Here is an 11,333-nt window from a genome sequence, read left to right on the forward strand (position 1 = left end):
GATCCCACATGCCATGGAGCAACAAAGCCCATGTGCCACAACTACTGAGCTTTCATGCCACAACTACTGAAGCCTGTGCACCTAGAGCCTGTGCCCTGCAACAAGAGAAGTCACTGCAATGAGAAGCCCATGCACCGCAATGAAGAGTAGCCCCCACTCGCCGCAACTAGATAAAGCCCGCGCACAGCAACGAAGACCCAATGCAGCCAAATAAATTTATTTAAAAAAGAGAGAGAAACTGGTTATAGAATGAACAAACAAGTCAAATTAAGTCTCATCACACACTTCTTAGGATGGCCAGTAAACAAACCAAAACAAAAGGTAACAGCAGAAAATAACCAGTGAGGCAAGGACGTGGCTAAATGGGAATGCTTGTGCACTCTTGGTCAGAGGTGATATGGTGTGGCTGTTATAAACACTATGATGGGGATTAAGCTGGCAAAGAGAAAGCTAAGAGAAAGTAAGGAAACAATACCATTTACCATCACATCAAAAAGAATAAAATACCTAGGAATGAGCCTATATAAGGAGGCAAAAGACCTGTACTCTGAAAACTATAAGATTTATGAAAGAAATCGAAGATGAGAGAAACAAATGGAAAGATATACCATGTTCTTGGAAAAATCAATACTGTCAAAATGACTATACTACCCAAGGCAATCTACAGATTCAATGCAATCCCTATCAAATTGCCAATGGCATTTTTCACAGAAGTAAAACAAAAAATTATAAAATTTATATGGAAACACAAAAGACCCTGAAAAGCCAAAGCAACACCAAGAAAGAAAAATGGCGCTGGAGGAATCAGTCTCCCTGACTTCAGACTATACTACAAAGCTACAGTAATCAAAATAGTATAGGGCTTCCCTGGTGGCAGAGTGTTTGAGAGTCCGTCTGCCGATGCAGGGGACACGGGTTCGTGCCCCGGTCTGGGAAGATCCCACATGCCGTGGAGCGACTGGGCCCGTGAGCCATGGCCACTGAGCCTGCATGCCTGGAGCCTGTGCTCCGCAACGGGAGAGGCCACAACAGTGAGAGGCCCGTGTACCGCAAAAAAAAATAAATAAATAAAATAAAAGTATGGTATTGGCACAAAAACAGAAATATAGATCAACGGTACAGGATAGAAAGCCCAGAAATAAACCCATGCACATATGGTCAATTAAACTACAACAAAGGAGGCAAGAATATACAATGGACAAAAGACAGTCTCCTCAATAAGTGGTGCTGGGAAAACTGGATAGCTATGTGTAAAAGAATGAACACTCTACCACCACACATAAAAATAAACTCAAAATGGATCAAACACCTAAATTTAAGGTTGGACACTATAAACTCTTAGAGGAAATCATAGGCAGAACACTCTTTGACATAAATCATAGCAATGCTTTTTTGGATCCATATCCTAGAGTAATGAAATGAAAACAAAAATAAACAAATGGGACCTAATTAAACTTAAAACCTTCTGCACAGCAAAGAAAACCATAAATAAGACAAAAAGACAACCCACAGAATGGAAGAAAATATTTACAAATGAAGTGACTGACAAGGGATTAATCTGCAAAATATAAAAACAGTGCATGCAGCTCTATGTCAAAGAAAAAAAACAAAAACAAACCCAATCAAAAAATGGGCAGAAGATCTAAATAGACATTTCTCCAAAGAAGACATACATCTGGCCAAAAAGCACATGAAAAGATGCCTCAACATCAGTAATTGCAAGAGAAATGCAAATCAAAAGCACAATGAGGTATCATCTCACACCAATCAGAATGTCCATCTTCAAAAAGTCTACAAACATGGGCTTCCCTGGTGGCGCAGTGGTTGAGAGTCTGCCTGCCGATGCAGGGGACGCGGGTTCGTGCCCCGGTCCGGGAGGATCCCGCGTGCCGCGGAGCGGCTGGGCCCGTGGGCCATGGCCGCTGAGCCTGCGCGTCCGGAGCCTGTGCTCCGCAACGGGAGAGGCCGCAGCAGTGAGAGGCCTGCGTACAGCTAAAAAAAAAAAAATAAATAAGTCTACAAACAATAAATGCTGAAGAGGGTGTGGAGAAAAGGGAACCCTCTTGCACTGTTGGTGGGAATGTAAATTGGTACAACCACAATGGAGAACAGTATGGAGGTTCCTTAAAAAAACAAAAATAAAACTACCACATGATCCAGCAATCCCACTCCTGGGCATATATCCTAAGAAAAACATAATCCAAAAAGATACATACACCCCAATGTTCACTGAAGAACTATTTACAATAGCTGAGACATGGAAGAAACATAAATATCCATTGACAGAGAAATGGATAAAGAAGATGTGGTATGTATATACAGTGGAATATTACTCAGCTAGAAAAAGGAATGAAATAATGCCATTTGAAACAACATGGGTGGACCTAGAGTTTATCATACTAAGTGAAGTAAGTCAGACAGAGAAAGACAAATATCATGTGGTATCACTTATATGTGGACTCTAATTTTAAAATGATACAAATGAACTTATTTACAAAACAGAAACAGACTTACAGATGTAGAAGACAAACTTATGGTTACCAAAGGGGAAACGTGGGAGTGGGGAGAGGGATAATTCAGCAGTTTGGTAGTAACATACACACACTACTGTTTATAAAGTATATAACAAACAAGGACCTATTGTATAGCACAGGGAACTCTACTCAATATTCTGTGATAATGTATATAAAAAAAGAATCTAAAAAAGAATGAATATATGTGTATGTATAATTGAATCACTTTTCTGTATACCTGAAACTAACACAACATTGTAAATCAACTGTATTTCAATAAAATTTTTTAAAAAATAATGGGGTGAAATGAGAATCAACTGAGGAATTAGGCAAAAACAGAAATACAGGGAAAGACAGAGAAAGTCACATGATGGAGAGACATGCATGTTCTCCAAATTGTACACAAAAATATGCAACGCTTAAAAACATCTTTGTTGTAGACAAAGAGAGGGTTAAAAAAAAAGTTTACTTGGAGGGAGAACCAGTAAGAGATCATTTTCCAAAATCTGGCTAAAAATTGCCATAACTTTATAGATACGGATGAGAGGATGAATAAAGTGATGACCAAGGCCAAGCACAGCCCCGTTCTCTGATCCCATGAAACGGCTGAAGGATACTGTGAAACTTCTTGCTGTTTACTAATACCAAGTGCATTTTCTACTTTTTCTAGTCTATCCCAGCCCTCTTGTGGTGAAATGACAACACTGCAACCAACTGCATTCCACTTAAGGCAACCAACTTTTCCTTCTCAAATTAGTAATAAAGAAAGCACGTAACCCTGCTTTTTGCTAAGCTTCGTTGTAAGTGCTTTACATATATTAATTTATTTAAGGTAAGAACTATTATCCCCAACTTGTAGGTACTCTAACTTGCTTATGGTCACACAGCAGTTAAGTGGCTTTGAGGATTTTAAAAGGGGTCTTATTTAAACCATTTTGGGTTGCATTAGGTAAACAGTAGCACTTTAAATAAGCATCTGTTAGAGATTTAATTAATAAATTAAATGGTTTAATAAATCAACCCATTCCCTATTTTGCAGCATGAACTATTTGCTCTGCAGCCATCAAAAATTCGTCTTTCATGTGACTGGGAAAATGTTATACTTTTTTGGTGTAGAGATTAATTTAAAACCTTCTTTATTTTTAGGATTTAAATAGTTACCAAAAAGTCCCCTCACTTATAAGCTATACAGAGAAAAGCAGGACCTCCTCTCTTCCTCTCCTTCTTTCTCTCTCTCTGACACAAACACAAACACAGACACACACACACACACACACACAGGCACACACTCTCAGAACTGAGTATTGTCTGAGACAGTGAGGTTTATTTTTATTGTTTTCAAGTTTACTATTTGTTTATAAATTTTTCCAGTGCTCACTTCTAACCCTAAATCCATTCCAATATTAATAAGAAAAAGTCCACCCATAGTATTATTCACTCTAGTGGGAATGTAAAATCTCTGACTTTCAGCCCATTAAGTTAAATAGGCTCCCAGGACAGGCAGGTTCTCCAGCCAACGAGTTCAGCTGTGGACATGTGAAGCCATGCGTGTCATAGTTAGGCTTAGGTAAGAGACCGAGGGTGTGCACAGGCATCACTGGGAACGGGAGATGAATCCCTGACAGGATCTGTGCTGCCAGGTGGAAACCTACACGCACACATGAGCCAGGCTGGGACCCTCTGGGATGGCAAGGTGGTGTGTGGGCAGGGCCCCTGCCAGGCATCCTCAGTGTCTGGGGGTAAGACACAGATGGCCCGGCAAGAGAATGATGGAAAGCTGGGAGCGGGGCCTCTTGACAACTGTGCAGGGACACAGGGCAGGGGTACTTCCGAAGTAGGTTTTGTTTCATGGAGCAGGGGATCCCATATAACTTATAGGAAGATATTTCCAAGGATGGCAGTCTCTAAAAGATCATCAAAATACCAGGAATGGAAGGGTCACGTACTTTCCAGAGTTCTTAGCACAAGCATGGTTTCAAGGCTGTAACAGGAGGAATGAAAGCACTGCAGCAGCAGCTCCGGGGAGGGAGGCCCGTCACCCCTCTCCTCATCCAGAGGCTCCTGTCTCTCCCCTCCAACCCACGCCGGAGGCCTCAGACTGGGGACACTCAGCTGCAGACATGGCAGGGGAGTGGAGCAGAGCGCTGGCCGGCCTGTGTGAGAGGGAGATGCGGGTCCCAGCCAGCGCTCAGCGGTATTTGGTACCGCATCTGCCGGTCCTGAGCCGGGAGCTGATCCACAGGGCGAGGCAGAGTCAGCGGGCGAGGTTGTGCCTCCCCAGCTGGCAGCCATGTGTTTCTAAACTGACCGGGGAAGCTGTCTCCGAGTAGAACTGGGAGGCCAGCTGCCTCACTCCCCACAGCCCAGTGGCTTTTGTCCTCCACCCCCTCCTGCCAGGAAAGGGCCTGAAGTTTATATGACCACTCACCAGACTGTCTGCATTTTAATCCTTCTCCCCAGTGCAGAATCGACGGCTTTGTTATGATGCTGGGCATCAGTGTGCTCCACGGGGGCAGAGTAGGCTCCACACACCCGTGGCCACCACCACGAACACCGGCGACGCCTGATGAGAAATAAGTGTGGTCCTCCACCTGGGGCCCAAAGAATTCAAGAAGAACCTGCTGGGCTTCCCTGGTGGCACAGTGGTTGAGAGTCTGCCTGCCGATGCAGGGGACACGGGTTCGTGCCCCGGTCCGGGAAGATCCCACGTGCCGCGGAGCGGCTGTGCCCGTGAGCCATGGCCGCTGAGCCTGCGCGTCTGGAGCCTGTGCTCCGCAACGGGAGAGGCCACAGCAGTGAGAGGCCCGTGTACCGCAAAAAAAAAAAAAAAAAAAAAAAAGAACCTGCCAAACCAATCATACAGAGAGCAAGAAGTGTGTTTTCTTACCCTAGTGAGCAGCAGAGGATAAAGGAATGATGGGAAAGGAGGAAAAGTAACATTGAAACAGGCAGGAAGGGAATATGAATTTATGAACCGAATAATAATATTTCTGCTCTATGTATTCTGGAAAGTTATATGTTCCTACCATATAAAGGAATTGGGTGGTTTTCTTTTCAGCAAAAAAACTCCATCAAATCAATAATACCTGATAAGTGTGTCATATAAAAATACGGTCCCAGCGTCTGTAAAGGGTTCTCTTCCTCGTTTCAATCAGTGGCATCACCATCACCATCGCAGTCAGGGTCGTCCCTTCCTCTCAGCCCTCCCACACCCCATCAACACCAGTTCCACCCATTTCCCCTCCGCCTCAGGGGCACCGCACCTCAGTGTCCCTCCCTTACCCCCACCTCTCTGCCCCACCCTCTGGCCCAGACGCCCTCGGAGGGGATGGGACACACTCAGCTCCCCGGGCGCCCCCAGGGCTGGCAAGGGGTGCAGGAGTCCCAGGCCACGGCGGTCCAGTGGGCGGGAGTTCCCCAACAGCCCACCTCTAGGGGCACACACCCACCGGGGGGCGGGGGGAGACGTGGAGTCTGAGCCGGCGTCAGATCCTGCCCCCCACCCGCATGTCCCCTATGCGGCTCAGCACTCCCTTGCCCCCCCCACCCCACTCACATCCTCTGGACGCCAGCTGTGCAACCACAGTGGTCCAGACCTCAAGGCCCAGCGTCACAAAGGGTTGGCTCTGACACCCAGTGAGCACGTGACCTGGGGCACGTTCCTGAGCATCTAAGCTGTGAAATGAGACTAACGACAGCACTGAATGGGGGGGGCGGCAGTGTGAGTAGCCAGCACAACAAGCTTTGTAAACAGAGGGCCCGCAGCAGTCAGTGCCAGCAAGAGGCTTCTCCTCACCTTTTCCTCCCCGCGTCACCTGCATCGTCAGGAAACCCAGCTCCCGTCAGCGTGGACACGGCCCCGTGTTGTCCTGAAGCCAAAACCCCAGCAAGTCCTAAGGAGACCCAGCACCTGTCGGCAGAGACGCTCACCCCGGGCGTGCCAGCCGCGGCCCTGACGGTGCCTGAGACACAAGGCCTCTCAGCTGCGCTCATAGCCGAGTCCGCGGGGAATGCGCACGCGCCGTGGGTCAGAGACGGCTCAGCGCCACCCTGTGGTCAGCGCGGGAAGTGCAGGCCACGCCTTCCTCACGGGTCACCGGCGACAGCTACCCCTGCTGGCGGAACTGCTGAACCCATTAACCTGTGGAAATTCAGACTGAAATGGAGACAGTATCCCATAAGTTCTCCAGAAAGAGTTAATGAACAATTAACCATTTGGTGTGACATGCATGAAGATGCAAAGTTTACAACTTACACCAAATTCACCAAAAAATTACTCATAGGGACTTCCCTGGTGGCTCAGTGGTTAAGAATCCGCCTGCAGGGAACACGAGTTCAAGCCCTGGTCTGGGAAGATCCTACATGCCGTAGAGCAACTAAGCCCATGCACCACAACTACTGAGCCTGCGCTCTAGAGCCTGTGAGCCACAACTACTGAGCCCGCGTGCCACAGCTACTGAAGCCTGCACGCCTAGAGCCCGTGAGCCACAACAAGAGAAGCCACTGCAATGAGAAGTCCGTGCACCACAAATAAAGAGTAAGGCCCCACTTGCCACAACTAGAGAAAGCCCACCCACAGCAACAAAGACCCAATGCAGCCAAAAATAATAAATAAAAGTAAATAAATTAAAAAAATTATTCATAGACAAATTTTAAATGCAAAATGATTCAATATTATAGGAGAAAACATAGAAAAACACATGAGCTTGGGTTTGGTCATGTAGATCATGAGTGCTGAGTTTTCCTTTAATACAGTCGCACATCTTAATTTTTTTAAAGATTTTTTTATGTGGACCATTTTTAAAGTCTTTATTGAATTTGTTACAGTATTTCAAAAATATGGAATTTGCATGTCATCCTTGCATAGGGCCATGCTCACCTTCTTGGTATCGTTCCAGTTTTAGTATATGTGCTGCCGAAGCAAGCACCACGAGCACTAAGTTTTAACACACAACACAAAAAAGGGCAGTCCACAAAGAAAAATAGGTAATATTGTGAACTTTATAAAATAAAGATTTCTACTCTGTGAAAGACCTTATTCAGGAAATCAAACGACAAGTCACAAACTGGGAGAAAAATATTTGCAAACACATAACCATTAAAGGATTTGCCTCAAATATACAAAGACCTCTAACACCAGTAACCCCATTAAAATTAGGGAAAGAACTAAACAGACACCTGGCCAAAAAATATATACAGATAGTACACACAAATATATTCAACATCATATACCATCAGTAATTACAAATTAATACAGCAATGATATATCACTATTCACCTATTAGAACTGTCACCTGAAAACTGGGTTCCCCTCTTGATGGGTGCCAAAGCCAAAAGACAACCGAGCCGAAGATGGGGAGAACGAAGGATTTATTACTTGCAGCAAGTGAGGAGAACACCAGGGATCTTTCCCAAAGCAGTGTCTCCCTGAAGAGGAAAATTGCGGAAGTTTTAAACCAAGGATAAATGCATATTCATGAAGGGGCTTGGGCAGTCTACAGCGTCCAAGCTTCAGTTGCTTGAAGTCAGGAGGGTCAGGAGGGTCAGAAAAGGTCAATGTCATCCATTAGGTTCTAGCTGACCTAGTGGTTGAGCACTTTGGGATAATCTTTACATCAAAAGAGAACTGGGAGTCTTTACAACTGATATATTATCTTTGCTATTGTTATTTCGCTTGCCTGATTAACAGTCATTTGTTTCTACATTCTCTTGTTCCCTTAAGATATTAATTACTGAGTCCTGTTCAACAGCAAGCACTGTGGCCAGGCTAAGATCACAGAATGGTTTAGGCCAAAACTGGCTTCTCTTCTGTCAAGAAAGTCATGACTGGTTTTCTTTCTCTGGGGACACCCTACCCTATCTGCTTAAAAGATCCTCCCCTTGAGATATTTCACCCCTCAATCTTGAGGGGTATGATTTTTTTATATATTCTTACAATGTCAATTACTTAGCCATAAAGACAGATTGAACTTCTTATCCACACCAAATATTGGATGGCACTCAAAAACATTAAGTAAAAGTGTCAGACATAAATGTGTACACTTTGATTTGCATCATTTTTATGAATTTCAAGAACTGGACAAACTGATGTATGTTTATACAAATCAAGACAGAGCCTGCATACGGTGGAGTAAAAAGGTAGGTTCCTCCCTAGTTTATGAAATGCTTTACCCACAGCCCTTAGTTCACTCTTTGACCAAGGTGTGAAAATACCTGAAGCAGTTAGTCTGCAGCCTCCAGTGGCTTTGTTGTAAATGATAGCTGCGTAATAGTCCCTTCAGAGTAGAAGTGCAGTTTGGACAGAGAATTAGTAAAACATGAGTACTCGGGTGAAGATGGAAAGGGGCGAGCAGTAGGGTTCATGTCACTCCCTCGTATTTTGTTTTAGGTACATTTTGTGTCTTTAATTTCACATTAGACTTTTGTAATGAGTCATTTAATGAAGCTATTTTGGAGTCATGAAGCCTTTTGTAAGCTTCTGCATACCAATTGAAGTAGGCATCCTTTCTGTCTCTACGCTTTGGGATTCCCTTTTTCTCAAGTGCACTTCTTAAGTGAACGATCACATTTCCCGTAATTGTCATTGTAATTCTAGGTTGTTTTTAGTAAAATCTCGCCATTTTGTTAGATATTTGGAACTTTCGAGAGTATAGTTGTTAAACATAAGGTAACCAGGTATGCTGGGAAATGGCACACTCAACTCTTCAGACATAAGAGATTCCACTTCTTTCAGTCAGGCTTTTGGGTTTCTTGGAGCCAAACCAATCAGCTTCCAGTATATCCAAGATCTCCATGAGCAACTAGCCTTTACTTAATATCCACCCAAGGCCTCCCACTTGACCCAGTCTAGCTCAAATTGGACCCAATTTGATCCTGGACCCAGTCCATCTCCATCCGTAACCACCAATAATTCTCATGGAGCTGTGGACTGAGGGTAAGGATTGACCAGCAGACCTCAGAGAAAGGGGGCTGCAGGCTGATTCCACATGAATGGAGCACTGCAGATGTCACCACCGTTCCTAAGGTGGAATTCAGGGAAGGATTCCAGACAAATGGGGAAGTGCAGACAAAACGGTTACCAGCGCTCAGTATGGTATCCAGGGTCAGTGCTCAGAGCTGGGGTTTTCCCCTGGGAACTGTGGTCTAAAGCCAATTAGATCGGGAGCTCAAACACAAATACAGCAGAACTCAACCAAGAACTTGCCAAGGGCTCTCGAAATGGCAAGAAAGACAGTGAACTCCGAACAAGGCTTGTGGGGCATGATGATGCCTGTGTTACTCCTTGTCTCTGAATGTGGTCAGAAAACCACTTCGGAGATAGTCGCTGCCACGAATCTGTTAGAAAGCAAAATCCAACCGAGTAAATCTGAAGATGTATTTGGCTTTGTTAGGTGATACATGAACTGGCCAGCATCCCATCTAGAATCTAAAAGAGTGCTCCCAGGGGTTGTACAAAATGAAAAAAATTTATGTAAACAAGGGTGAGACAAGGAAGCGATTAGCAAAAGAAAAGAAAAGATTATTTTTAAGGGCAGGATAACTTCTTCAGGCAGAAGGGCAGGGCAGGTGTTTCATCATGCAGATTGTTTCTTCCTCCTCTAAGGGCTGGAGAGGACCTACCTGGCAGCTCGCCTCACTGGTGCTGACCAGAATATTCCAGACTAGTTGATTAAGTATACATTTCTGATGAGGGTTGAAAATGCACTTAGGTTTGGCATTAGGGCTTTAGTGCTAATGATGCAATGTAAGGCCTGTGATTTGTTGGTGTTTTTACCACTATCTACTTGCAAGCTGTATGAAACACAATTATCTTTCAGTGATTGGAATCTCATCACCCTTGGGTAATGCACATAGTGTAGCATTTTTACAAGTGTAGACTTGTAAAAAACAAAGTCTCATACCAGTTACTTGCAAGCTGTGTTCAGCACAGCACTGTTTCAATGACAAGAAATGATACTCATTTATGATATGTGTACTGAAATGTTAAGAAAATTTAAATTACCTGTGTTAAGAAAACTTCTTAGAAGCCAGTTACAATCTGCGTTAGGCAGTGTTCTCTCAGTGAAGTGTTTAGTAAGCCTTCTTTAAAGAAGTTTGTTACAAGCAAATTGCAAGCTGGGTACAGCAAAGTATGCTTTCAGTGAATGGAAGTGATACTATTCTGTAATGTACGTTGTGAAGCGTTTAACAAGACTTGTAAGGAAATGTTTCTTACAAACTCCTGGCAAATGGCATTGAACATAGAATTCTTCCAGTGCAGGGATGTGATACCTCTTCTGTCATGCATGGAGTGATGTGCTTCACGAGACTTGTAATAAGGTGTTTCTTTAAGGCCTCTTTCAAGGTGCATTTACAAGAGGGTTCTGTGAGTGGAATTGATAACCATCCTGTAAGGTAGGTCATGAAAACCCATTCTGTGAGCATGTACTGATGTGTTTAGTAAGGTATTAAAGACATTTCTTATAAGCTACTTGCAAGCTGTGTTCAGCCCAGCGTTCTTTCTGTGCAATGAATTGACACTTGTGGAATGCATTTATTTTAGTGTATAAGCAAACCTGCAATAAAGATTTTTCTGACAGGTACTTATAAATTGTGTTTAGCACAGCATTGTTTCAGTGAATGGAAATGACACTCATCTATGATACATGTACTGGACATGTGATTCACTGAACTTGTGTTAAGGAAACTTCTCACAGGCCAGTTACAGCCTGGATTCAGCAGAGTGTTCTCTCAGTGAATGGATGAGATATGCTTTCTGTTGTTCATGCAGTCCAGTGCTTAATAAAACTTCACTAGAGAAGTTTCTTATAAGCAAGTTGC

At 44.0% G+C, this 11,333-nt stretch overlaps 1 non-coding gene across 1 annotated transcript; it reads right to left on the reverse strand.

Moving 5' to 3' along the window:
- Positions 1–7,335: 7,335 nt before the first annotated feature.
- Positions 7,336–7,441, reverse strand: LOC132430429 (U6 spliceosomal RNA). The gene has a single exon (XR_009520518.1). It is a non-coding gene; the product is annotated as a U6 spliceosomal RNA (small nuclear RNA).
- Between the last annotated feature and the right edge of the window lie 3,892 nt (positions 7,442–11,333).

Source organism: Delphinus delphis, chromosome 8 (genome assembly GCF_949987515.2).
Source record: "Delphinus delphis chromosome 8, mDelDel1.2, whole genome shotgun sequence".
Classification (NCBI taxonomy): Eukaryota; Metazoa; Chordata; class Mammalia; order Artiodactyla; family Delphinidae; genus Delphinus; species Delphinus delphis.